The 27,053-nt window shown below is 46.0% G+C and overlaps 12 non-coding genes across 12 annotated transcripts; all 12 read left to right on the forward strand.

Annotated features, from left to right (window-relative positions):
- The first annotated feature begins 140 nt into the window (after positions 1-140).
- Positions 141-331, forward strand: LOC130340952 (U2 spliceosomal RNA). Its single transcript, XR_008880975.1, has one exon. It is a non-coding gene; the product is annotated as a U2 spliceosomal RNA (small nuclear RNA).
- Positions 332-2,402: 2,071 nt separating this feature from the next.
- On the forward strand, positions 2,403-2,593 carry LOC130340953 (U2 spliceosomal RNA). The gene has a single exon (XR_008880976.1). It is a non-coding gene; the product is annotated as a U2 spliceosomal RNA (small nuclear RNA).
- A 2,093-nt stretch (positions 2,594-4,686) lies between these two features.
- Positions 4,687-4,877, forward strand: LOC130340955 (U2 spliceosomal RNA). Its single transcript, XR_008880978.1, has one exon. It is a non-coding gene; the product is annotated as a U2 spliceosomal RNA (small nuclear RNA).
- A 2,089-nt stretch (positions 4,878-6,966) lies between these two features.
- Positions 6,967-7,157, forward strand: LOC130340932 (U2 spliceosomal RNA). The gene has a single exon (XR_008880960.1). It is a non-coding gene; the product is annotated as a U2 spliceosomal RNA (small nuclear RNA).
- A 2,070-nt stretch (positions 7,158-9,227) lies between these two features.
- LOC130340956 (U2 spliceosomal RNA) lies at positions 9,228-9,418 on the forward strand. The gene has a single exon (XR_008880979.1). It is a non-coding gene; the product is annotated as a U2 spliceosomal RNA (small nuclear RNA).
- Positions 9,419-11,509: 2,091 nt separating this feature from the next.
- Positions 11,510-11,700, forward strand: LOC130340933 (U2 spliceosomal RNA). The gene has a single exon (XR_008880961.1). It is a non-coding gene; the product is annotated as a U2 spliceosomal RNA (small nuclear RNA).
- Positions 11,701-13,793: 2,093 nt separating this feature from the next.
- On the forward strand, positions 13,794-13,984 carry LOC130340934 (U2 spliceosomal RNA). Its single transcript, XR_008880962.1, has one exon. It is a non-coding gene; the product is annotated as a U2 spliceosomal RNA (small nuclear RNA).
- Positions 13,985-16,077: 2,093 nt separating this feature from the next.
- LOC130340958 (U2 spliceosomal RNA) lies at positions 16,078-16,268 on the forward strand. Its single transcript, XR_008880980.1, has one exon. It is a non-coding gene; the product is annotated as a U2 spliceosomal RNA (small nuclear RNA).
- Positions 16,269-18,357: 2,089 nt separating this feature from the next.
- LOC130340937 (U2 spliceosomal RNA) lies at positions 18,358-18,547 on the forward strand. The gene has a single exon (XR_008880964.1). It is a non-coding gene; the product is annotated as a U2 spliceosomal RNA (small nuclear RNA).
- Positions 18,548-20,628: 2,081 nt separating this feature from the next.
- LOC130340940 (U2 spliceosomal RNA) lies at positions 20,629-20,818 on the forward strand. The gene has a single exon (XR_008880967.1). It is a non-coding gene; the product is annotated as a U2 spliceosomal RNA (small nuclear RNA).
- A 2,093-nt stretch (positions 20,819-22,911) lies between these two features.
- LOC130340938 (U2 spliceosomal RNA) lies at positions 22,912-23,102 on the forward strand. Its single transcript, XR_008880965.1, has one exon. It is a non-coding gene; the product is annotated as a U2 spliceosomal RNA (small nuclear RNA).
- Positions 23,103-25,201: 2,099 nt separating this feature from the next.
- LOC130340959 (U2 spliceosomal RNA) lies at positions 25,202-25,392 on the forward strand. The gene has a single exon (XR_008880981.1). It is a non-coding gene; the product is annotated as a U2 spliceosomal RNA (small nuclear RNA).
- The last annotated feature ends 1,661 nt before the right edge of the window (positions 25,393-27,053 follow it).

Below are 27,053 nucleotides of genomic sequence, written 5' to 3' on the forward strand. Positions count from 1 at the left end.
TTAGGTTCTGCTGTGTGTACTGGTGGTTGACTGCCCCCCAGCCCAGAGTGTGCATGGAAAATTGTCTGGCAGCCTCCCTGACAGCAAGCAGTGATAGTGCCCATGAAGGGCACCTTGTTGGGCCCGCCCCTTTCACGGTTATCGCTTCTCGGCCTTTTGGCTAAGATCAAGTGTAGTATCTGTTCTTATCAGTTTAATATCTGATACGTCCCCTATCTGGGGACCATATATTAAATGGATTTTTGAGAACGGGGGCCGATTTCGAAGCTTGCTTCCGTCGCCCTATGCATTGACCCGATATGGCAGTATCTTCGGGTACAGTGCACCACCCCCTTACAGGGTTAAAAAGAAAGATTCCTACTTTCATTGCTACCTGCTTGCTGGCTAGCCAGCTAGCCAGCCCTGTGGGCCTTGCTGCTGCTGCAGCCAAAAAACAAAAGGTGGTGCTGCTGCTGCTTCTGCTGCTTCTGCTTCTGCTTGTGTCTGGCCGCTGTTGGAGCGTCCAGGCACAGGACTTCTGCTGCTGCTGACTAAATGGCCTCCTTAATTGGATCATTTGAGTAGCCAGCACACCTGTGCAGGTAGGGCATGACATGATAGGCAGCTGCCTTGATAGCGGGTGGGTGCTGAATGTTCCTAATTGACAAAATAAGATTAATGCTTATGAAGAAATATAAAATCTCATTCCTTCCCCAATATCGCGCCACACCCCTACCCCTTAATTCCCTGGTTGAACTTGATGGACATATGTCTTTTTTCGACCGTACTAACTATGTAACTATGTAACATAACATGGGGGGGGGGGGGGGGGTTCTCCTGGCTGTTCACACAGGTGTGTCATTGCTGTACATTGACCATGCATTGCTTCTGTGGTATTGCAAAGGCAAAGACAAATGCTTCCAGCCATCCATTGCACTAATGGATTGGTCATCAGCTGGCTGTCTATGTCCCGCATCAATATAGACCAAAGTACAGAGGGTTAGGCTATGCTATTGTGCACCTACCTGATGCATCAGAAGGTGCGAGGCCCTTGCTAAATTCTGTGCACAGACTTTGAGATCTATACTTTAGACTGTATCTAAACCTGCTCCAACATGGACTGACATTCTGGCCTACTTTCAGCCGATGCGACTTGTCTGTCGCTGAACAGTCGCTTTTTATGTATTCAGCACCTATGTATAATGTTGTAAAAATGCTCTAGAAGCTAAAGTCGCAGAAATGTCACACATATTTGGCCTGCAACTTTCTGTGCGACAAATTCAGACAGGAAAAATCAGTATAAATCCTTAGAAAATTATCCCCCAGTGTCTCCATCTGCTGGCGGTATTGAATAAGCATTGCTGCACTGATGGGGTATGCATTAGACGAAAAAAAAGAAGAAAAAGAAGAATAATACGCCCAGAAAAGAGGCGAAAAGGAGAAAAACGTAAAAAAACGTGAAAAAAAAGTAAGAGGAAGAGAAGGGAAAAAAAGGTGGAAATGGGTTTAAAAGTGATTTCGGCGGAGAAATATATATATATATATATATACGCGCACACACACACATATATATAAACGTATTCTCCGTTGAGATATTGCAGCCGCTGCTGTGTCCAGGCCCAGGAGCCTTAGCACTGTGCTGTGATGTCACTCAATACCACTGACATCACTAGGTGTAAATAACATCTCTCCTTTGCTGTGTATGTGACTATGGAGCTGTTTGGTGATGTCGTCTATTACGGCCTTCATAGAAGCAACAGGAGATTGTTGCATCCATCTAGAACCCTCAGAACTACAGTGCTATGATGTCACTCACTTCCACAGGCCTTGCAGAGTGTAAACAACAACAACCCAGCTTTGTTGTGTATGTAACCATAGGGATTTGTGATGTCACCTAGAACCTTCACAGCAGCGACAGCTTTATGAGGAGCATCAGCACTGCTCTGCCTGAGCAGAACCATCACCGCCATAGGTTGTCAAATAACCCGGATTTAACCCACACAGGTAAGTCCAATGGGGTGCAGGCATGTCCTCTATGCTTACAGCTTCCCGTGGGTGTTGGTTTGATACCGTTTGGGGACAGCCAAGGAGGCATCTGCAGGCAACAAAGGTAGGTGTGTGCTTGTGTGTGTGTTTCCTATGCAGATCCTAAGCCCAGTGTCACATGCAAGTAGGAGGAGTAAGAAGGGTTCCTGGCAAATCCGGGTTATGGATTGCATTTAAAAAGGCCCCGTGGGAGTGCAATGGGCCCCTGTCTTGCTGCTTAGCAATAATGGTATGGGTTTAGGTTCTGCTGTGTGTACTGGTGGTTGACTGCCCCCCAGCCCAGAGTGTGCATGGAAAATTGTCTGGCAGCCTCCCTGACAGCAAGCAGTGATAGTGCCCATGAAGGGCACCTTGTTGGGCCCGCCCCTTTCACGGTTATCGCTTCTCGGCCTTTTGGCTAAGATCAAGTGTAGTATCTGTTCTTATCAGTTTAATATCTGATACGTCCCCTATCTGGGGACCATATATTAAATGGATTTTTGAGAACGGGGGCCGATTTCGAAGCTTGCTTCCGTCGCCCTATGCATTGACCCGATATGGCAGTATCTTCGGGTACAGTGCACCACCCCCTTACAGGGTTAAAAAGAAAGATTCCTACTTTCATTGCTACCTGCTTGCTGGCTAGCCAGCTAGCCAGCCCTGTGGGCCTTGCTGCTGCTGCAGCCAAAAAACAAAAGGTGGTGCTGCTGCTGCTTCTGCTGCTTCTGCTTCTGCTTGTGTCTGGCCGCTGTTGGAGCGTCCAGGCACAGGACTTCTGCTGCTGCTGACTAAATGGCCTCCTTAATTGGATCATTTGAGTAGCCAGCACACCTGTGCAGGTAGGGCATGACATGATAGGCAGCTGCCTTGATAGCGGGTGGGTGCTGAATGTTCCTAATTGACAAAATAAGATTAATGCTTATGAAGAAATATAAAATCTCATCCCTTCCCCAATATCGCGCCACACCCCTACCCCTTAATTCCCTGGTTGAACTTGATGGACATATGTCTTTTTTCGACCGTACTAACTATGTAACTATGTAACATAACATGGGGGGGGGGGGGTCTCCTGGCTGTTCACACAGGTGTGTCATTGCTGTACATTGACCATGCATTGCTTCTGTGGTATTGCAAAGGCAAAGACAAATGCTTCCAGCCATCCATTGCACTAATGGATTGGTCATCAGCTGGCTGTCTATGTCCCGCATCAATATAGACCAAAGTACAGAGGGTTAGGCTATGCTATTGTGCACCTACCTGATGCATCAGAAGGTGCGAGGCCCTTGCTAAATTCTGTGCACAGACTTTGAGATCTATACTTTAGACTGTATCTAAACCTGCTCCAACATGGACTGACATTCTGGCCTACTTTCAGCCGATGCGACTTGTCTGTCGCTGAACAGTCGCTTTTTATGTATTCAGCACCTATGTATAATGTTGTAAAAATGCTCTAGAAGCTAAAGTCGCAGAAATGTCACACATATTTGGCCTGCAACTTTCTGTGCGACAAATTCAGACAGGAAAAATCAGTATAAATCCTTAGAAAATTATCCCCCAGTGTCTCCATCTGCTGGCGGTATTGAATAAGCATTGCTGCACTGATGGGGTATGCATTAGACGAAAAAAAAGAAGAAAAAGAAGAATAATACGCCCAGAAAAGAGGCGAAAAGGAGAAAAACGTAAAAAAACGTGAAAAAAAAGTAAGAGGAAGAGAAGGGAAAAAAAAGGTGGAAATGGGTTTAAAAGTGATTTCGGCGGAGAAATATATATATATATATATATATATATATATATATATATATATATATATGCGCACACACACACATAGATATAAACGTATTCTCCGTTGAGATATTGCAGCCGCTGCTGTGTCCAGGCCCAGGAGCCTTAGCACTGTGCTGTGATGTCACTCAATACCACTGACATCACTAGGTGTAAACAACATCTCTCCTTTGCTGTGTATGTGACTATGGAGCTGTTTGGTGATGTCGTCTATTATGGCCTTCATAGAAGCAACAGGAGATTGTTGCATCCATCTAGAACCCTCAGAACTACAGTGCTATGATGTCACTCACTTCCACAGGCCTTGCAGAGTGTAAACAACAACAACCCAGCTTTGTTGTGTATGTAACCATAGGGATTTGTGATGTCACCTAGAACCTTCACAGCAGCGACAGCTTTATGAGGAGCATCAGCACTGCTCTGCCTGAGCAGAACCATCACCGCCATAGGTTGTCAAATAACCCGGATTTAACCCACACAGGTAAGTCCAATGGGGTGCAGGCATGTCCTCTATGCTTACAGCTTCCCGTGGGTGTTGGTTTGATACCGTTTGGGGACAGCCAAGGAGGCATCTGCAGGCAACAAAGGTAGGTGTGTGCTTGTGTGTGTGTTTCCTATGCAGATCCTAAGCCCAGTGTCACATGCAAGTAGGAGGAGTAAGAAGGGTTCCTGGCAAATCCGGGTTATGGATTGCATTTAAAAAGGCCCCGTGGGAGTGCAATGGGCCCCTGTCTTGCTGCTTAGCAATAATGGTATGGGTTTAGGTTCTGCTGTGTGTACTGGTGGTTGACTGCCCCCCAGCCCAGAGTGTGCATGGAAAATTGTCTGGCAGCCTCCCTGACAGCAAGCAGTGATAGTGCCCATGAAGGGCACCTTGTTGGGCCCGCCCCTTTCACGGTTATCGCTTCTCGGCCTTTTGGCTAAGATCAAGTGTAGTATCTGTTCTTATCAGTTTAATATCTGATACGTCCCCTATCTGGGGACCATATATTAAATGGATTTTTGAGAACGGGGGCCGATTTCGAAGCTTGCTTCCGTCGCCCTATGCATTGACCCGATATGGCAGTATCTTCGGGTACAGTGCACCACCCCCTTACAGGGTTAAAAAGAAAGATTCCTACTTTCATTGCTACCTGCTTGCTGGCTAGCCAGCTAGCCAGCCCTGTGGGCCTTGCTGCTGCTGCAGCCAAAAAACAAAAGGTGGTGCTGCTGCTGCTTCTGCTGCTTCTGCTTCTGCTTGTGTCTGGCCGCTGTTGGAGCGTCCAGGCACAGGACTTCTGCTGCTGCTGACTAAATGGCCTCCTTAATTGGATCATTTGAGTAGCCAGCACACCTGTGCAGGTAGGGCATGACATGATAGGCAGCTGCCTTGATAGCGGGTGGGTGCTGAATGTTCCTAATTGACAAAATAAGATTAATGCTTATGAAGAAATATAAAATCTCATCCCTTCCCCAATATCGCGCCACACCCCTACCCCTTAATTCCCTGGTTGAACTTGATGGACATATGTCTTTTTTCGACCGTACTAACTATGTAACTATGTAACATAACATGGGGGGGGGGGTCTCCTGGCTGTTCACACAGGTGTGTCATTGCTGTACATTGACCATGCATTGCTTCTGTGGTATTGCAAAGGCAAAGACAAATGCTTCCAGCCATCCATTGCACTAATGGATTGGTCATCAGCTGGCTGTCTATGTCCCGCATCAATATAGACCAAAGTACAGAGGGTTAGGCTATGCTATTGTGCACCTACCTGATGCATCAGAAGGTGCGAGGCCCTTGCTAAATTCTGTGCACAGACTTTGAGATCTATACTTTAGACTGTATCTAAACCTGCTCCAACATGGACTGACATTCTGGCCTACTTTCAGCCGATGCGACTTGTCTGTCGCTGAACAGTCGCTTTTTATGTATTCAGCACCTATGTATAATGTTGTAAAAATGCTCTAGAAGCTAAAGTCGCAGAAATGTCACACATATTTGGCCTGCAACTTTCTGTGCGACAAATTCAGACAGGAAAAATCAGTATAAATCCTTAGAAAATTATCCCCCAGTGTCTCCATCTGCTGGCGGTATTGAATAAGCATTGCTGCACTGATGGGGTATGCATTAGACGAAAAAAAAGAAGAAAAAGAAGAATAATACGCCCAGAAAAGAGGCGAAAAGGAGAAAAACGTAAAAAAACGTGAAAAAAAAGTAAGAGGAAGAGAAGGGAAAAAAAAGGTGGAAATGGGTTTAAAAGTGATTTCGGCGGAGAAATATATATATATATATATATATATATATATATATATATATATATACGCGCACACACACACATATATATAAACGTATTCTCCGTTGAGATATTGCAGCCGCTGCTGTGTCCAGGCCCAGGAGCCTTAGCACTGTGCTGTGATGTCACTCAATACCACTGACATCACTAGGTGTAAACAACATCTCTCCTTTGCTGTGTATGTGACTATGGAGCTGTTTGGTGATGTCGTCTATTATGGCCTTCATAGAAGCAACAGGAGATTGTTGCATCCATCTAGAACCCTCAGAACTACAGTGCTATGATGTCACTCACTTCCACAGGCCTTGCAGAGTGTAAACAACAACAACCCAGCTTTGTTGTGTATGTAACCATAGGGATTTGTGATGTCACCTAGAACCTTCACAGCAGCGACAGCTTTATGAGGAGCATCAGCACTGCTCTGCCTGAGCAGAACCATCACCGCCATAGGTTGTCAAATAACCCGGATTTAACCCACACAGGTAAGTCCAATGGGGTGCAGGCATGTCCTCTATGCTTACAGCTTCCCGTGGGTGTTGGTTTGATACCGTTTGGGGACAGCCAAGGAGGCATCTGCAGGCAACAAAGGTAGGTGTGTGCTTGTGTGTGTGTTTCCTATGCAGATCCTAAGCCCAGTGTCACATGCAAGTAGGAGGAGTAAGAAGGGTTCCTGGCAAATCCGGGTTATGGATTGCATTTAAAAAGGCCCCGTGGGAGTGCAATGGGCCCCTGTCTTGCTGCTTAGCAATAATGGTATGGGTTTAGGTTCTGCTGTGTGTACTGGTGGTTGACTGCCCCCCAGCCCAGAGTGTGCATGGAAAATTGTCTGGCAGCCTCCCTGACAGCAAGCAGTGATAGTGCCCATGAAGGGCACCTTGTTGGGCTCGCCCCTTTCACGGTTATCGATTCTCGGCCTTTTGGCTAAGATCAAGTGTAGTATCTGTTCTTATCAGTTTAATATCTGATACGTCCCCTATCTGGGGACCATATATTAAATGGATTTTTGAGAACGGGGGCCGATTTCGAAGCTTGCTTCCGTCGCCCTATGCATTGACCCGATATGGCAGTATCTTCGGGTACAGTGCACCACCCCCTTACAGGGTTAAAAAGAAAGATTCCTACTTTCATTGCTACCTGCTTGCTGGCTAGCCAGCTAGCCAGCCCTGTGGGCCTTGCTGCTGCTGCAGCCAAAAAACAAAAGGTGGTGCTGCTGCTGCTTCTGCTGCTTCTGCTTCTGCTTGTGTCTGGCCGCTGTTGGAGCGTCCAGGCACAGGACTTCTGCTGCTGCTGACTAAATGGCCTCCTTAATTGGATCATTTGAGTAGCCAGCACACCTGTGCAGGTAGGGCATGACATGATAGGCAGCTGCCTTGATAGCGGGTGGGTGCTGAATGTTCCTAATTGACAAAATAAGATTAATGCTTATGAAGAAATATAAAATCTCATCCCTTCCCCAATATCGCGCCACACCCCTACCCCTTAATTCCCTGGTTGAACTTGATGGACATATGTCTTTTTTCGACCGTACTAACTATGTAACTATGTAACATAACATGGGGGGGGGGGGGGGGTTCTCCTGGCTGTTCACACAGGTGTGTCATTGCTGTACATTGACCATGCATTGCTTCTGTGGTATTGCAAAGGCAAAGACAAATGCTTCCAGCCATCCATTGCACTAATGGATTGGTCATCAGCTGGCTGTCTATGTCCCGCATCAATATAGACCAAAGTACAGAGGGTTAGGCTATGCTATTGTGCACCTACCTGATGCATCAGAAGGTGCGAGGCCCTTGCTAAATTCTGTGCACAGACTTTGAGATCTATACTTTAGACTGTATCTAAACCTGCTCCAACATGGACTGACATTCTGGCCTACTTTCAGCCGATGCGACTTGTCTGTCGCTGAACAGTCGCTTTTTATGTATTCAGCACCTATGTATAATGTTGTAAAAATGCTCTAGAAGCTAAAGTCGCAGAAATGTCACACATATTTGGCCTGCAACTTTCTGTGCGACAAATTCAGACAGGAAAAATCAGTATAAATCCTTAGAAAATTATCCCCCAGTGTCTCCATCTGCTGGCGGTATTGAATAAGCATTGCTGCACTGATGGGGTATGCATTAGACGAAAAAAAAGAAGAAAAAGAAGAATAATACGCCCAGAAAAGAGGCGAAAAGGAGAAAAACGTAAAAAAACGTGAAAAAAAAGTAAGAGGAAGAGAAGGGAAAAAAAGGTGGAAATGGGTTTAAAAGTGATTTCGGCGGAGAAATATATATATATATATATATACGCGCACACACACACATATATATAAACGTATTCTCCGTTGAGATATTGCAGCCGCTGCTGTGTCCAGGCCCAGGAGCCTTAGCACTGTGCTGTGATGTCACTCAATACCACTGACATCACTAGGTGTAAATAACATCTCTCCTTTGCTGTGTATGTGACTATGGAGCTGTTTGGTGATGTCGTCTATTATGGCCTTCATAGAAGCAACAGGAGATTGTTGCATCCATCTAGAACCCTCAGAACTACAGTGCTATGATGTCACTCACTTCCACAGGCCTTGCAGAGTGTAAACAACAACAACCCAGCTTTGTTGTGTATGTAACCATAGGGATTTGTGATGTCACCTAGAACCTTCACAGCAGCGACAGCTTTATGAGGAGCATCAGCACTGCTCTGCCTGAGCAGAACCATCACCGCCATAGGTTGTCAAATAACCCGGATTTAACCCACACAGGTAAGTCCAATGGGGTGCAGGCATGTCCTCTATGCTTACAGCTTCCCGTGGGTGTTGGTTTGATACCGTTTGGGGACAGCCAAGGAGGCATCTGCAGGCAACAAAGGTAGGTGTGTGCTTGTGTGTGTGTTTCCTATGCAGATCCTAAGCCCAGTGTCACATGCAAGTAGGAGGAGTAAGAAGGGTTCCTGGCAAATCCGGGTTATGGATTGCATTTAAAAAGGCCCCGTGGGAGTGCAATGGGCCCCTGTCTTGCTGCTTAGCAATAATGGTATGGGTTTAGGTTCTGCTGTGTGTACTGGTGGTTGACTGCCCCCCAGCCCAGAGTGTGCATGGAAAATTGTCTGGCAGCCTCCCTGACAGCAAGCAGTGATAGTGCCCATGAAGGGCACCTTGTTGGGCCCGCCCCTTTCACGGTTATCGCTTCTCGGCCTTTTGGCTAAGATCAAGTGTAGTATCTGTTCTTATCAGTTTAATATCTGATACGTCCCCTATCTGGGGACCATATATTAAATGGATTTTTGAGAACGGGGGCCGATTTCGAAGCTTGCTTCCGTCGCCCTATGCATTGACCCGATATGGCAGTATCTTCGGGTACAGTGCACCACCCCCTTACAGGGTTAAAAAGAAAGATTCCTACTTTCATTGCTACCTGCTTGCTGGCTAGCCAGCTAGCCAGCCCTGTGGGCCTTGCTGCTGCTGCAGCCAAAAAACAAAAGGTGGTGCTGCTGCTGCTTCTGCTGCTTCTGCTTCTGCTTGTGTCTGGCCGCTGTTGGAGCGTCCAGGCACAGGACTTCTGCTGCTGCTGACTAAATGGCCTCCTTAATTGGATCATTTGAGTAGCCAGCACACCTGTGCAGGTAGGGCATGACATGATAGGCAGCTGCCTTGATAGCGGGTGGGTGCTGAATGTTCCTAATTGACAAAATAAGATTAATGCTTATGAAGAAATATAAAATCTCATCCCTTCCCCAATATCGCGCCACACCCCTACCCCTTAATTCCCTGGTTGAACTTGATGGACATATGTCTTTTTTCGACCGTACTAACTATGTAACTATGTAACATAACATGGGGGGGGGGGGGGGGTCTCCTGGCTGTTCACACAGGTGTGTCATTGCTGTACATTGACCATGCATTGCTTCTGTGGTATTGCAAAGGCAAAGACAAATGCTTCCAGCCATCCATTGCACTAATGGATTGGTCATCAGCTGGCTGTCTATGTCCCGCATCAATATAGACCAAAGTACAGAGGGTTAGGCTATGCTATTGTGCACCTACCTGATGCATCAGAAGGTGCGAGGCCCTTGCTAAATTCTGTGCACAGACTTTGAGATCTATACTTTAGACTGTATCTAAACCTGCTCCAACATGGACTGACATTCTGGCCTACTTTCAGCCGATGCGACTTGTCTGTCGCTGAACAGTCGCTTTTTATGTATTCAGCACCTATGTATAATGTTGTAAAAATGCTCTAGAAGCTAAAGTCGCAGAAATGTCACACATATTTGGCCTGCAACTTTCTGTGCGACAAATTCAGACAGGAAAAATCAGTATAAATCCTTAGAAAATTATCCCCCAGTGTCTCCATCTGCTGGCGGTATTGAATAAGCATTGCTGCACTGATGGGGTATGCATTAGACGAAAAAAAAGAAGAAAAAGAAGAATAATACGCCCAGAAAAGAGGCGAAAAGGAGAAAAACGTAAAAAAACGTGAAAAAAAAGTAAGAGGAAGAGAAGGGAAAAAAAAGGTGGAAATGGGTTTAAAAGTGATTTCGGCGGAGAAATATATATATATATATATATATATATATATATATATATATATACGCGCACACACACACATATATATAAACGTATTCTCCGTTGAGATATTGCAGCCGCTGCTGTGTCCAGGCCCAGGAGCCTTAGCACTGTGCTGTGATGTCACTCAATAACACTGACATCACTAGGTGTAAACAACATCTCTCCTTTGCTGTGTATGTGACTATGGAGCTGTTTGGTGATGTCGTCTATTATGGCCTTCATAGAAGCAACAGGAGATTGTTGCATCCATCTAGAACCCTCAGAACTACAGTGCTATGATGTCACTCACTTCCACAGGCCTTGCAGAGTGTAAACAACAACAACCCAGCTTTGTTGTGTATGTAACCATAGGGATTTGTGATGTCACCTAGAACCTTCACAGCAGCGACAGCTTTATGAGGAGCATCAGCACTGCTCTGCCTGAGCAGAACCATCACCGCCATAGGTTGTCAAATAACCCGGATTTAACCCACACAGGTAAGTCCAATGGGGTGCAGGCATGTCCTCTATGCTTACAGCTTCCCGTGGGTGTTGGTTTGATACCGTTTGGGGACAGCCAAGGAGGCATCTGCAGGCAACAAAGGTAGGTGTGTGCTTGTGTGTGTGTTTCCTATGCAGATCCTAAGCCCAGTGTCACATGCAAGTAGGAGGAGTAAGAAGGGTTCCTGGCAAATCCGGGTTATGGATTGCATTTAAAAAGGCCCCGTGGGAGTGCAATGGGCCCCTGTCTTGCTGCTTAGCAATAATGGTATGGGTTTAGGTTCTGCTGTGTGTACTGGTGGTTGACTGCCCCCCAGCCCAGAGTGTGCATGGAAAATTGTCTGGCAGCCTCCCTGAAGCAAGCAGTGATAGTGCCCATGAAGGGCACCTTGTTGGGCTCGCCCCTTTCACGGTTATCGATTCTCGGCCTTTTGGCTAAGATCAAGTGTAGTATCTGTTCTTATCAGTTTAATATCTGATACGTCCCCTATCTGGGGACCATATATTAAATGGATTTTTGAGAACGGGGGCCGATTTCGAAGCTTGCTTCCGTCGCCCTATGCATTGACCCGATATGGCAGTATCTTCGGGTACAGTGCACCACCCCCTTACAGGGTTAAAAAGAAAGATTCCTACTTTCATTGCTACCTGCTTGCTGGCTAGCCAGCTAGCCAGCCCTGTGGGCCTTGCTGCTGCTGCAGCCAAAAAACAAAAGGTGGTGCTGCTGCTGCTTCTGCTGCTTCTGCTTCTGCTTGTGTCTGGCCGCTGTTGGAGCGTCCAGGCACAGGACTTCTGCTGCTGCTGACTAAATGGCCTCCTTAATTGGATCATTTGAGTAGCCAGCACACCTGTGCAGGTAGGGCATGACATGATAGGCAGCTGCCTTGATAGCGGGTGGGTGCTGAATGTTCCTAATTGACAAAATAAGATTAATGCTTATGAAGAAATATAAAATCTCATCCCTTCCCCAATATCGCGCCACACCCCTACCCCTTAATTCCCTGGTTGAACTTGATGGACATATGTCTTTTTTCGACCGTACTAACTATGTAACTATGTAACATAACATGGGGGGGGGGGGGGGTTCTCCTGGCTGTTCACACAGGTGTGTCATTGCTGTACATTGACCATGCATTGCTTCTGTGGTATTGCAAAGGCAAAGACAAATGCTTCCAGCCATCCATTGCACTAATGGATTGGTCATCAGCTGGCTGTCTATGTCCCGCATCAATATAGACCAAAGTACAGAGGGTTAGGCTATGCTATTGTGCACCTACCTGATGCATCAGAAGGTGCGAGGCCCTTGCTAAATTCTGTGCACAGACTTTGAGATCTATACTTTAGACTGTATCTAAACCTGCTCCAACATGGACTGACATTCTGGCCTACTTTCAGCCGATGCGACTTGTCTGTCGCTGAACAGTCGCTTTTTATGTATTCAGCACCTATGTATAATGTTGTAAAAATGCTCTAGAAGCTAAAGTCGCAGAAATGTCACACATATTTGGCCTGCAACTTTCTGTGCGACAAATTCAGACAGGAAAAATCAGTATAAATCCTTAGAAAATTATCCCCCAGTGTCTCCATCTGCTGGCGGTATTGAATAAGCATTGCTGCACTGATGGGGTATGCATTAGACGAAAAAAAAGAAGAAAAAGAAGAATAATACGCCCAGAAAAGAGGCGAAAAGGAGAAAAACGTAAAAAAACGTGAAAAAAAAGTAAGAGGAAGAGAAGGGAAAAAAAGGTGGAAATGGGTTTAAAAGTGATTTCGGCGGAGAAATATATATATATATATATATATATATATATATATATATATATATACGCGCACACACACACATATATATAAACGTATTCTCCGTTGAGATATTGCAGCCGCTGCTGTGTCCAGGCCCAGGAGCCTTAGCACTGTGCTGTGATGTCACTCAATACCACTGACATCACTAGGTGTAAACAACATCTCTCCTTTGCTGTGTATGTGACTATGGAGCTGTTTGGTGATGTCGTCTATTATGGCCTTCATAGAAGCAACAGGAGATTGTTGCATCCATCTAGAACCCTCAGAACTACAGTGCTATGATGTCACTCACTTCCACAGGCCTTGCAGAGTGTAAACAACAACAACCCAGCTTTGTTGTGTATGTAACCATAGGGATTTGTGATGTCACCTAGAACCTTCACAGCAGCGACAGCTTTATGAGGAGCATCAGCACTGCTCTGCCTGAGCAGAACCATCACCGCCATAGGTTGTCAAATAACCCGGATTTAACCCACACAGGTAAGTCCAATGGGGTGCAGGCATGTCCTCTATGCTTACAGCTTCCCGTGGGTGTTGGTTTGATACCGTTTGGGGACAGCCAAGGAGGCATCTGCAGGCAACAAAGGTAGGTGTGTGCTTGTGTGTGTGTTTCCTATGCAGATCCTAAGCCCAGTGTCACATGCAAGTAGGAGGAGTAAGAAGGGTTCCTGGCAAATCCGGGTTATGGATTGCATTTAAAAAGGCCCCGTGGGAGTGCAATGGGCCCCTGTCTTGCTGCTTAGCAATAATGGTATGGGTTTAGGTTCTGCTGTGTGTACTGGTGGTTGACTGCCCCCCAGCCCAGAGTGTGCATGGAAAATTGTCTGGCAGCCTCCCTGACAGCAAGCAGTGATAGTGCCCATGAAGGGCACCTTGTTGGGCTCGCCCCTTTCACGGTTATCGATTCTCGGCCTTTTGGCTAAGATCAAGTGTAGTATCTGTTCTTATCAGTTTAATATCTGATACGTCCCCTATCTGGGGACCATATATTAAATGGATTTTTGAGAACGGGGGCCGATTTCGAAGCTTGCTTCCGTCGCCCTATGCATTGACCCGATATGGCAGTATCTTCGGGTACAGTGCACCACCCCCTTACAGGGTTAAAAAGAAAGATTCCTACTTTCATTGCTACCTGCTTGCTGGCTAGCCAGCTAGCCAGCCCTGTGGGCCTTGCTGCTGCTGCAGCCAAAAAACAAAAGGTGGTGCTGCTGCTGCTTCTGCTGCTTCTGCTTCTGCTTGTGTCTGGCCGCTGTTGGAGCGTCCAGGCACAGGACTTCTGCTGCTGCTGACTAAATGGCCTCCTTAATTGGATCATTTGAGTAGCCAGCACACCTGTGCAGGTAGGGCATGACATGATAGGCAGCTGCCTTGATAGCGGGTGGGTGCTGAATGTTCCTAATTGACAAAATAAGATTAATGCTTATGAAGAAATATAAAATCTCATCCCTTCCCCAATATCGCGCCACACCCCTACCCCTTAATTCCCTGGTTGAACTTGATGGACATATGTCTTTTTTCGACCGTACTAACTATGTAACTATGTAACATAACATGGGGGGGGGGGGGGGGGTTCTCCTGGCTGTTCACACAGGTGTGTCATTGCTGTACATTGACCATGCATTGCTTCTGTGGTATTGCAAAGGCAAAGACAAATGCTTCCAGCCATCCATTGCACTAATGGATTGGTCATCAGCTGGCTGTCTATGTCCCGCATCAATATAGACCAAAGTACAGAGGGTTAGGCTATGCTATAGTGCACCTACCTGATGCATCAGAAGGTGCGAGGCCCTTGCTAAATTCTGTGCACAGACTTTGAGATCTATACTTTAGACTGTATCTAAACCTGCTCCAACATGGACTGACATTCTGGCCTACTTTCAGCCGATGCGACTTGTCTGTCGCTGAACAGTCGCTTTTTATGTATTCAGCACCTATGTATAATGTTGTAAAAATGCTCTAGAAGCTAAAGTCGCAGAAATGTCACACATATTTGGCCTGCAACTTTCTGTGCGACAAATTCAGACAGGAAAAATCAGTATAAATCCTTAGAAAATTATCCCCCAGTGTCTCCATCTGCTGGCGGTATTGAATAAGCATTGCTGCACTGATGGGGTATGCATTAGACGAAAAAAAAGAAGAAAAAGAAGAATAATACGCCCAGAAAAGAGGCGAAAAGGAGAAAAACGTAAAAAAACGTGAAAAAAAAGTAAGAGGAAGAGAAGGGAAAAAAAGGTGGAAATGGGTTTAAAAGTGATTTCGGCGGAGAAATATATATATATATATATATATATATATATATATATATATATACGCGCACACACACACATATATATAAACGTATTCTCCGTTGAGATATTGCAGCCGCTGCTGTGTCCAGGCCCAGGAGCCTTAGCACTGTGCTGTGATGTCACTCAATACCACTGACATCACTAGGTGTAAACAACATCTCTCCTTTGCTGTGTATGTGACTATGGAGCTGTTTGGTGATGTCGTCTATTATGGCCTTCATAGAAGCAACAGGAGATTGTTGCATCCATCTAGAACCCTCAGAACTACAGTGCTATGATGTCTCTCACTTCCACAGGCCTTGCAGAGTGTAAACAACAACAACCCAGCTTTGTTGTGTATGTAACCATAGGGATTTGTGATGTCACCTAGAACCTTCACAGCAGCGACAGCTTTATGAGGAGCATCAGCACTGCTCTGCCTGAGCAGAACCATCACCGCCATAGGTTGTCAAATAACCCAGATTTAACCCACACAGGTAAGTCCAATGGGGTGCAGGCATGTCCTCTATGCTTACAGCTTCCCGTGGGTGTTGGTTTGATACCGTTTGGGGACAGCCAAGGAGGCATCTGCAGGCAACAAAGGTAGGTGTGTGCTTGTGTGTGTGTTTCCTATGCAGATCCTAAGCCCAGTGTCACATGCAAGTAGGAGGAGTAAGAAGGGTTCCTGGCAAATCCGGGTTATGGATTGCATTTAAAAAGGCCCCGTGGGAGTGCAATGGGCCCCTGTCTTGCTGCTTAGCAATAATGGTATGGGTTTAGGTTCTGCTGTGTGTACTGGTGGTTGACTGCCCCCCAGCCCAGAGTGTGCATGGAAAATTGTCTGGCAGCCTCCCTGACAGCAAGCAGTGATAGTGCCCATGAAGGGCACCTTGTTGGGCCCGCCCCTTTCACGGTTATCGCTTCTCGGCCTTTTGGCTAAGATCAAGTGTAGTATCTGTTCTTATCAGTTTAATATCTGATACGTCCCCTATCTGGGGACCATATATTAAATGGATTTTTGAGAACGGGGGCCGATTTCGAAGCTTGCTTCCGTCGCCCTATGCATTGACCCGATATGGCAGTATCTTCGGGTACAGTGCACCACCCCCTTACAGGGTTAAAAAGAAAGATTCCTACTTTCATTGCTACCTGCTTGCTGGCTAGCCAGCTAGCCAGCCCTGTGGGCCTTGCTGCTGCTGCAGCCAAAAAACAAAAGGTGGTGCTGCTGCTGCTTCTGCTGCTTCTGCTTCTGCTTGTGTCTGGCCGCTGTTGGAGCGTCCAGGCACAGGACTTCTGCTGCTGCTGACTAAATGGCCTCCTTAATTGGATCATTTGAGTAGCCAGCACACCTGTGCAGGTAGGGCATGACATGATAGGCAGCTGCCTTGATAGCGGGTGGGTGCTGAATGTTCCTAATTGACAAAATAAGATTAATGCTTATGAAGAAATATAAAATCTCATCCCTTCCCCAATATCGCGCCACACCCCTACCCCTTAATTCCCTGGTTGAACTTGATGGACATATGTCTTTTTTCGACCGTACTAACTATGTAACTATGTAACATAACATGGGGGGGGGGGTCTCCTGGCTGTTCACACAGGTGTGTCATTGCTGTACATTGACCATGCATTGCTTCTGTGGTATTGCAAAGGCAAAGACAAATGCTTCCAGCCATCCATTGCACTAATGGATTGGTCATCAGCTGGCTGTCTATGTCCCGCATCAATATAGACCAAAGTACAGAGGGTTAGGCTATGCTATTGTGCACCTACCTGATGCATCAGAAGGTGCGAGGCCCTTGCTAAATTCTGTGCACAGACTTTGAGATCTATACTTTAGACTGTATCTAAACCTGCTCCAACATGGACTGACATTCTGGCCTACTTTCAGCCGATGCGACTTGTCTGTCGCTGAACAGTCGCTTTTTATGTATTCAGCACCTATGTATAATGTTGTAAAAATGCTCTAGAAGCTAAAGTCGCAGAAATGTCACACATATTTGGCCTGCAACTTTCTGTGCGACAAATTCAGACAGGAAAAATCAGTATAAATCCTTAGAAAATTATCCCCCAGTGTCTCCATCTGCTGGCGGTATTGAATAAGCATTGCTGCACTGATGGGGTATGCATTAGACGAAAAAAAAGAAGAAAAAGAAGAATAATACGCCCAGAAAAGAGGCGAAAAGGAGAAAAACGTAAAAAAACGTGAAAAAAAAGTAAGAGGAAGAAGGGAAAAAAAGGTGGAAATGGGTTTAAAAGTGATTTCGGCGGAGAAATATATATATATATATATATATATATATATATATATATATATATATATACGCGCACACACACACATATATATAAAACGTATTCTCCGTTGAGATATTGCAGCCGCTGCTGTGTCCAGGCCCAGGAGCCTTAGCACTGTGCTGTGATGTCACTCAATACCACTGACATCACTAGGTGTAAACAACATCTCTCCTTTGCTGTGTATGTGACTATGGAGCTGTTTGGTGATGTCGTCTATTATGGCCTTCATAGAAGCAACAGGAGATTGTTGCATCCATCTAGAACCCTCAGAACTACAGTGCTATGATGTCACTCACTTCCACAGGCCTTGCAGAGTGTAAACAACAACAACCCAGCTTTGTTGTGTATGTAACCATAGGGATTTGTGATGTCACCTAGAACCTTCACAGCAGCGACAGCTTTATGAGGAGCATCAGCACTGCTCTGCCTGAGCAGAACCATCACCGCCATAGGTTGTCAAATAACCCGGATTTAACCCACACAGGTAAGTCCAATGGGGTGCAGGCATGTCCTCTATGCTTACAGCTTCCCGTGGGTGTTGGTTTGATACCGTTTGGGACAGCCAAGGAGGCATCTGCAGGCAACAAAGGTAGGTGTGTGCTTGTGTGTGTGTTTCCTATGCAGATCCTAAGCCCAGTGTCACATGCAAGTAGGAGGAGTAAGAAGGGTTCCTGGCAAATCCGGGTTATGGATTGCATTTAAAAAGGCCCCGTGGGAGTGCAATGGGCCCCTGTCTTGCTGCTTAGCAATAATGGTATGGGTTTAGGTTCTGCTGTGTGTACTGGTGGTTGACTGCCCCCAGCCCAGAGTGTGCATGGAAAATTGTCTGGCAGCCTCCCTGACAGCAAGCAGTGATAGTGCCCATGAAGGGCACCTTGTTGGGCCCGCCCCTTTCACGGTTATCGCTTCTCGGCCTTTTGGCTAAGATCAAGTGTAGTATCTGTTCTTATCAGTTTAATATCTGATACGTCCCCTATCTGGGGACCATATATTAAATGGATTTTGAGAACGGGGGCCGATTTCGAAGCTTGCTTCCGTCGCCCTATGCATTGACCCGATATGGCAGTATCTTCGGGTACAGTGCACCACCCCCTTTACAGGGTTAAAAAGAAAGATTCCTACTTTCATTGCTACCTGCTTGCTGGCTAGCCAGCTAGCCAGCCCTGTGGGCCTTGCTGCTGCTGCAGCCAAAAAACAAAAGGTGGTGCTGCTGCTGCTTCTGCTGCTTCTGCTTCTGCTTCTGTGTGTCTGGCCGCTGTTGGAGCGTCCAGGCACAGGACTTCTTCTGCTGCTGACTAAATGGCCTCCTTAATTGGATCATTTGAGTAGCCAGCACACCTGTGCAGGTAGGGCATGACATGATAGGCAGCTGTCTTGATAGCGGGTGGGTGCTGAATGTTCCTAATTGACAAAATAAGATTAATGCTTATGAAGAAATATAAAATCTCATCCCTTCCCCAATATCGCGCCACACCCCTACCCCTTAATTCCCTGGTTGAACTTGATGGACATATGTCTTTTTCGACCGTACTAACTATGTAACTATGTAACATAACATGGGGGGGGGGGGGGGGTCTCCTGGCTGTTCACACAGGTGTGTCATTGCTGTACATTGACCATGCATTGCTTCTGTGGTATTGCAAAGGCAAAGACAAATGCTTCCAGCCATCCATTGCACTAATGGATTGGTCATCAGCTGGCTGTCTATGTCCCGCATCAATATAGACCAAAGTACAGAGGGTTAGGCTATGCTATGTGCACCTACCTGATGCATCAGAAGGTGCGAGGCCCTTGCTAAATTCTGTGCACAGACTTTGAGATCTATACTTTAGACTGTATCTAAACCTGCTCCAACATGGACTGACATTCTGGCCTACTTTCAGCCGATGCGACTTGTCTGTCGCTGAACAGTCGCTTTTTATGTATCAGCACCTATGTATAATGTTGTAAAAATGCTCTAGAAGCTAAAGTCGCAGAAATGTCACACATATTTGGCCTGCAACTTTCTGTGCGACAAATTCAGACAGGAAAAATCAGTATAAATCCTTAGAAAATTATCCCCCAGTGTCTCCATCTGCTGGCGGTATTGAATAAGCATTGCTGCACTGATGGGGTATGCATTAGACGAAAAAAAAGAAGAAAAAGAAGAATAATACGCCCAGAAAGAGGCGAAAAGGAGAAAAACGTAAAAAAACGTGAAAAAAAGTAAGAGGAAGAGAAGGGAAAAAAAGGTGGAAATGGGTTTAAAAGTGATTTCGGCGGAGAAATATATATATATATATATATAATATATATATATATACGCGCACACACACACATATATATAAACGTATTCTCCGTTGAGATATTGCAGCCGCTGCAGTGTCCAGGCCCAGGAGCCTTAGCACTGTGCTGTGATGTCACTCAATACCACTGACATCACTAGGTGTAAACAACATCTCTCCTTTGCTGTGTATGTGACTATGGAGCTGTTTGGTGATGTCGTCTATTATGGCCTTCATAGAAGCAACAGGAGATTGTTGCATCCATCTAGAACCCTCAGAACTACAGTGCTATGATGTCACTCACTTCCACAGGCCTTGCAGAGTGTAAACAACAACAACCCAGCTTTGTTGTGTATGTAACCATAGGGATTTGTGATGTCACCTAGAACCTTCACAGCAGCGACAGCTTTATGAGGAGCATCAGCACTGCTCTGCCTGAGCAGAACCATCACCGCCATAGGTTGTCAAATAACCCGGATTTAACCCACACAGGTAAGTCCAATGGGGTGCAGGCATGTCCTCTATGCTTACAGCTTCCCGTGGGTGTTGGTTTGATACCGTTTGGGACAGCCAAGGAGGCATCTGCAGGCAACAAAGGTAGGTGTGTGCTTGTGTGTGTGTTTCCTATGCAGATCCTAAGCCAGTGTCACATGCAAGTAGGAGGAGTAAGAAGGGTTCCTGGCAAATCCGGGTTATGGATTGCATTTAAAAAGGCCCCGTGGGAGTGCAATGGGCCCCTGTCTTGCTGCTTAGCAATAATGGTATGGGTTTAGGTTCTGCTGTGTGTACTGGTGGTTGACTGCCCCCCAGCCCAGAGTGTGCATGGAAAATTGTCTGGCAGCCTCCCTGACAGCAAGCAGTGATAGTGCCCATGAAGGGCACCTTGTTGGCCCGCCCCTTTCACGGTTATCGCTTCTCGGCCTTTGGCTAAGATCAAGTGTAGTATCTGTTCTTATCAGTTTAATATCTGATACGTCCCCTATCTGGGGACCATATATTAAATGGATTTTTGAGAACGGGGGCCGATTTCGAAGCTTGCTTCCGTCGCCCTATGCATTGACCCGATATGGCAGTATCTTCGGGTACAGTGCACCACCCCCTTACAGGGTTAAAAAGAAAGATTCCTACTTCATTGCTACCTGCTTGCTGGCTAGCCAGCTAGCCAGCCCTGTGGGCCTTGCTGCTGCTGCAGCCAAAAAACAAAAGGTGGTGCTGCTGCTGCTTCTGCTGCTTCTGCTTCTGCTTGTGTCTGGCCGCTGTTGGAGCGTCCAGGCACAGGACTTCTGCTGCTGCTGACTAAATGGCCTCCTTAATTGGATCATTTGAGTAGCCAGCACACCTGTGCAGGTAGGGCATGACATGATAGGCAGCTGCCTTGATAGCGGGTGGGTGCTGAATGTTCCTAATTGACAAAATAAGATTAATGCTTATGAAGAAATATAAAATCTCATCCCTTCCCCAATATCGCGCCACACCCCTACCCCTTAATTCCCTGGTTGAACTTGATGGACATATGTCTTTTTTCGACCGTACTAACTATGTAACTATGTAACATAACATGGGGGGGGGGGGTCTCCTGGCTGTTCACACAGGTGTGTCATTGCTGTACATTGACCATGCATTGCTTCTGTGGTATTGCAAAGGCAAAGACAAATGCTTCCAGCCATCCATTGCACTAATGGATTGGTCATCAGCTGGCTGTCTATGTCCCGCATCAATATAGACCAAAGTACAGAGGGTTAGGCTATGCTATTGTGCACCTACCTGATGCATCAGAAGGTGCGAGGCCCTTGCTAAATTCTGTGCACAGACTTTGAGATCTATACTTTAGACTGTATCTAAACCTGCTCCAACATGGACTGACATTCTGGCCTACTTTCAGCCGATGCGACTTGTCTGTCGCTGAACAGTCGCTTTTTATGTATTCAGCACCTATGTATAATGTTGTAAAAATGCTCTAGAAGCTAAAGTCGCAGAAATGTCACACATATTTGGCCTGCAACTTTCTGTGCGACAAATTCAGACAGGAAAAATCAGTATAAATCCTTAGAAAATTATCCCCCAGTGTCTCCATCTGCTGGCGGTATTGAATAAGCATTGCTGCACTGATGGGGTATGCATTAGACGAAAAAAAAGAAGAAAAAGAAGAATAATACGCCCAGAAAAGAGGCGAAAAGGAGAAAAACGTAAAAAAACGTGAAAAAAAAGTAAGAGGAAGAGAAGGGAAAAAAAAGGTGGAAATGGGTTTAAAAGTGATTTCGGCGGAGAAATATATATATATATATATATATATATATATATATATATATATATATATACGCGCACACACACACATATATATAAACGTATTCTCCGTTGAGATATTGCAGCCGCTGCTGTGTCCAGGCCCAGGAGCCTTAGCACTGTGCTGTGATGTCACTCAATACCACTGACATCACTAGGTGTAAACAACATCTCTCCTTTGCTGTGTATGTGACTATGGAGCTGTTTGGTGATGTCGTCTATTATGGCCTTCATAGAAGCAACAGGAGATTGTTGCATCCATCTAGAACCCTCAGAACTACAGTGCTATGATGTCACTCACTTCCACAGGCCTTGCAGAGTGTAAACAACAACAACCCAGCTTTGTTGTGTATGTAACCATAGGGATTTGTGATGTCACCTAGAACCTTCACAGCAGCGACAGCTTTATGAGGAGCATCAGCACTGCTCTGCCTGAGCAGAACCATCACCGCCATAGGTTGTCAAATAACCCGGATTTAACCCACACAGGTAAGTCCAATGGGGTGCAGGCATGTCCTCTATGCTTACAGCTTCCCGTGGGTGTTGGTTTGATACCGTTTGGGGACAGCCAAGGAGGCATCTGCAGGCAACAAAGGTAGGTGTGTGCTTGTGTGTGTGTTTCCTATGCAGATCCTAAGCCCAGTGTCACATGCAAGTAGGAGGAGTAAGAAGGGTTCCTGGCAAATCCGGGTTATGGATTGCATTTAAAAAGGCCCCGTGGGAGTGCAATGGGCCCCTGTCTTGCTGCTTAGCAATAATGGTATGGGTTTAGGTTCTGCTGTGTGTACTGGTGGTTGACTGCCCCCCAGCCCAGAGTGTGCATGGAAAATTGTCTGGCAGCCTCCCTGACAGCAAGCAGTGATAGTGCCCATGAAGGGCACCTTGTTGGGCCCGCCCCTTTCACGGTTATCGCTTCTCGGCCTTTTGGCTAAGATCAAGTGTAGTATCTGTTCTTATCAGTTTAATATCTGATACGTCCCCTATCTGGGGACCATATATTAAATGGATTTTTGAGAACAGGGGCCGATTTCGAAGCTTGCTTCCGTCGCCCTATGCATTGACCCAATATGGCAGTATCTTCGGGTACAGTGCACCACCCCCTTACAGGGTTAAAAAGAAAGATTCCTACTTTCATTGCTACCTGCTTGCTGGCTAGCCAGCTAGCCAGCCCTGTGGGCCTTGCTGCTGCTGCAGCCAAAAAACAAAAGGTGGTGCTGCTGCTGCTTCTGCTGCTTCTGCTTCTGCTTGTGTCTGGCCGCTGTTGGAGCGTCCAGGCACAGGACTTCTGCTGCTGCTGACTAAATGGCCTCCTTAATTGGATCATTTGAGTAGCCAGCACACCTGTGCAGGTAGGGCATGACATGATAGGCAGCTGCCTTGATAGCGGGTGGGTGCTGAATGTTCCTAATTGACAAAATAAGATTAATGCTTATGAAGAAATATAAAATCTCATCCCTTCCCCAATATCGCGCCACACCCCTACCCCTTAATTCCCTGGTTGAACTTGATGGACATATGTCTTTTTTCGACCGTACTAACTATGTAACTATGTAACATAACATGGGGGGGGGGGGGGGTTCTCCTGGCTGTTCACACAGGTGTGTCATTGCTGTACATTGACCATGCATTGCTTCTGTGGTATTGCAAAGGCAAAGACAAATGCTTCCAGCCATCCATTGCACTAATGGATTGGTCATCAGCTGGCTGTCTATGTCCCGCATCAATATAGACCAAAGTACAGAGGGTTAGGCTATGCTATTGTGCACCTACCTGATGCATCAGAAGGTGCGAGGCCCTTGCTAAATTCTGTGCACAGACTTTGAGATCTATACTTTAGACTGTATCTAAACCTGCTCCAACATGGACTGACATTCTGGCCTACTTTCAGCCGATGCGACTTGTCTGTCGCTGAACAGTCGCTTTTTATGTATTCAGCACCTATGTATAATGTTGTAAAAATGCTCTAGAAGCTAAAGTCGCAGAAATGTCACACATATTTGGCCTGCAACTTTCTGTGCGACAAATTCAGACAGGAAAAATCAGTATAAATCCTTAGAAAATTATCCCCCAGTGTCTCCATCTGCTGGCGGTATTGAATAAGCATTGCTGCACTGATGGGGTATGCATTAGACGAAAAAAAAGAAGAAAAAGAAGAATAATACGCCCAGAAAAGAGGCGAAAAGGAGAAAAACGTAAAAAAACGTGAAAAAAAAGTAAGAGGAAGAGAAGGGAAAAAAAGGTGGAAATGGGTTTAAAAGTGATTTCGGCGGAGAAATATATATATATATATATATATATATATATATATATATATATATATATATACGCGCACACACACACATATATATAAACGTATTCTCCGTTGAGATATTGCAGCCGCTGCTGTGTCCAGGCCCAGGAGCCTTAGCACTGTGCTGTGATGTCACTCAATACCACTGACATCACTAGGTGTAAACAACATCTCTCCTTTGCTGTGTATGTGACTATGGAGCTGTTTGGTGATGTCGTCTATTATGGCCTTCATAGAAGCAACAGGAGATTGTTGCATCCATCTAGAACCCTCAGAACTACAGTGCTATGATGTCACTCACTTCCACAGGCCTTGCAGAGTGTAAACAACAACAACCCAGCTTTGTTGTGTATGTAACCATAGGGATTTGTGATGTCACCTAGAACCTTCACAGCAGCGACAGCTTTATGAGGAGCATCAGCACTGCTCTGCCTGAGCAGAACCATCACCGCCATAGGTTGTCAAATAACCCGGATTTAACCCACACAGGTAAGTCCAATGGGGTGCAGGCATGTCCTCTATGCTTACAGCTTCCCGTGGGTGTTGGTTTGATACCGTTTGGGGACAGCCAAGGAGGCATCTGCAGGCAACAAAGGTAGGTGTGTGCTTGTGTGTGTGTTTCCTATGCAGATCCTAAGCCCAGTGTCACATGCAAGTAGGAGGAGTAAGAAGGGTTCCTGGCAAATCCGGGTTATGGATTGCATTTAAAAAGGCCCCGTGGGAGTGCAATGGGCCCCTGTCTTGCTGCTTAGCAATAATGGTATGGGTTTAGGTTCTGCTGTGTGTACTGGTGGTTGACTGCCCCCCAGCCCAGAGTGTGCATGGAAAATTGTCTGGCAGCCTCCCTGACAGCAAGCAGTGATAGTGCCCATGAAGGGCACCTTGTTGGGCCCGCCCCTTTCACGGTTATCGCTTCTCGGCCTTTTGGCTAAGATCAAGTGTAGTATCTGTTCTTATCAGTTTAATATCTGATACGTCCCCTATCTGGGGACCATATATTAAATGGATTTTTGAGAACGGGGGCCGATTTCGAAGCTTGCTTCCGTCGCCCTATGCATTGACCCGATATGGCAGTATCTTCGGGTACAGTGCACCACCCCCTTACAGGGTTAAAAAGAAAGATTCCTACTTTCATTGCTACCTGCTTGCTGGCTAGCCAGCTAGCCAGCCCTGTGGGCCTTGCTGCTGCTGCAGCCAAAAAACAAAAGGTGGTGCTGCTGCTGCTTCTGCTGCTTCTGCTTCTGCTGCTTCTGCTTGTGTCTGGCCGCTGTTGGAGCGTCCAGGCACAGGACTTCTGCTGCTGCTGACTAAATGGCCTCCTTAATTGGATCATTTGAGTAGCCAGCACACCTGTGCAGGTAGGGCATGACATGATAGGCAGCTGCCTTGATAGCGGGTGGGTGCTGAATGTTCCTAATTGACAAAATAAGATTAATGCTTATGAAGAAATATAAAATCTCATCCCTTCCCCAATATCGCGCCACACCCCTACCCCTTAATTCCCTGGTTGAACTTGATGGACATATGTCTTTTTTCGACCGTACTAACTATGTAACTATGTAACATAACATGGGGGGGGGGGGGGTCTCCTGGCTGTTCACACAGGTGTGTCATTGCTGTACATTGACCATGCATTGCTTCTGTGGTATTGCAAAGGCAAAGACAAATGCTTCCAGCCATCCATTGCACTAATGGATTGGTCATCAGCTGGCTGTCTATGTCCCGCATCAATATAGACCAAAGTACAGAGGGTTAGGCTATGCTATTGTGCACCTACCTGATGCATCAGAAGGTGCGAGGCCCTTGCTAAATTCTGTGCACAGACTTTGAGATCTATACTTTAGACTGTATCTAAACCTGCTCCAACATGGACTGACATTCTGGCCTACTTTCAGCCGATGCGACTTGTCTGTCGCTGAACAGTCGCTTTTTATGTATTCAGCACCTATGTATAATGTTGTAAAAATGCTCTAGAAGCTAAAGTCGCAGAAATGTCACACATATTTGGCCTGCAACTTTCTGTGCGACAAATTCAGACAGGAAAAATCAGTATAAATCCTTAGAAAATTATCCCCCAGTGTCTCCATCTGCTGGCGGTATTGAATAAGCATTGCTGCACTGATGGGGTATGCATTAGACGAAAAAAAAGAAGAAAAAGAAGAATAATACGCCCAGAAAAGAGGCGAAAAGGAGAAAAACGTAAAAAAACGTGAAAAAAAAGTAAGAGGAAGAGAAGGGAAAAAAAGGTGGAAATGGGTTTAAAAGTGATTTCGGCGGAGAAATATATATATATATATATATATATATATATATATATATATACGCGCACACACACACATATATATAAACGTATTCTCCGTTGAGATATTGCAGCCGCTGCTGTGTCCAGGCCCAGGAGCCTTAGCACTGTGCTGTGATGTCACTCAATACCACTGACATCACTAGGTGTAAACAACATCTCTCCTTTGCTGTGTATGTGACTATGGAGCTGTTTGGTGATGTCGTCTATTATGGCCTTCATAGAAGCAACAGGAGATTGTTGTATCCATCTAGAACCCTCAGAACTACAGTGCTATGATGTCACTCACTTCCACAGGCCTTGCAGAGTGTAAACAACAACAACCCAGCTTTGTTGTGTATGTAACCATAGGGATTTGTGATGTCACCTAGAACCTTCACAGCAGCGACAGCTTTATGAGGAGCATCAGCACTGCTCTGCCTGAGCAGAACCATCACCGCCATAGGTTGTCAAATAACCCG

The sequence above is a fragment of the Hyla sarda genome, unplaced genomic scaffold (genome assembly GCF_029499605.1).
Source record: "Hyla sarda isolate aHylSar1 unplaced genomic scaffold, aHylSar1.hap1 scaffold_605, whole genome shotgun sequence".
Taxonomy (NCBI): Eukaryota; Metazoa; Chordata; class Amphibia; order Anura; family Hylidae; genus Hyla; species Hyla sarda.